Source organism: Heptranchias perlo, chromosome 35 (assembly GCF_035084215.1).
Source record: "Heptranchias perlo isolate sHepPer1 chromosome 35, sHepPer1.hap1, whole genome shotgun sequence".
NCBI lineage: Eukaryota > Metazoa > Chordata > Chondrichthyes > Hexanchiformes > Hexanchidae > Heptranchias > Heptranchias perlo.
This window is the reverse complement of record NC_090359.1, coordinates 4,748,753-4,749,565: the sequence shown is the minus strand read 5'-3', so window position 1 is coordinate 4,749,565 and position 813 is coordinate 4,748,753.

The following is an 813-nucleotide window of genomic DNA, read 5'->3' as shown; positions in this document are numbered from 1 at the left end:
CCCAGACGGCTTCTACATGGGACCAGATAACTTGTAGACTGGCCCAGGCAGCTCCCACATAGATCCAGACAGCTTCAACACAGAACCAAGGACACCTACATGGACACAGACAGCTCCTACACAGTCCCAGACAGCTCTTCCACAAACCCAGGGTGCTCATGCGCGGACCTAGACAGGTACTACACAGACCCAGAGAGCTCCTACATAGACTCAGACAATTTCTACACTCACCAAGACACTGCTGTACAGGCGCAGACACTCTTACACGGACCCAGACAGCTCCTACACAGCAGCAGACAGCTCCTCCAAAGACTCAGCCAGTGCTTATGGAGTTGCAGTCAGCACCTACACAGACTCAGAAATCTCCTACTCAGACCCAGGCAACAGCTGCATAGATCCAGACAGACCCTTCACAGACCCAGTGAGTTCTTACACCGACCCAGACAGCTGCTAAAAAGACCCAGACAGCTCTTACACAGACACAGACAGATCGGACACAGCCGCAGCAGCTCCTATACAGACCAGACACTGCTATACTGATGCAGACAGCTCCTACACAGACCCAGACAGCTTCTGCACTGAGCCAGACACAGCTTTCTAGGCCCAGATACTCATACACTGACCCAGGCAGCTCATTCACAGACCCAGGGAGTTCTGAACACAGACCCAGACAGCTTCTACAGATTTAGACACTCCTACACAGATTCAGAAAACTAATAGACAGACCCAGGCAGTTCCTACCCAGACACAGACAGCACCTACACAGACCCAGACAGCACCTACACAGACACGGACAGCTCCTACATAGTACTA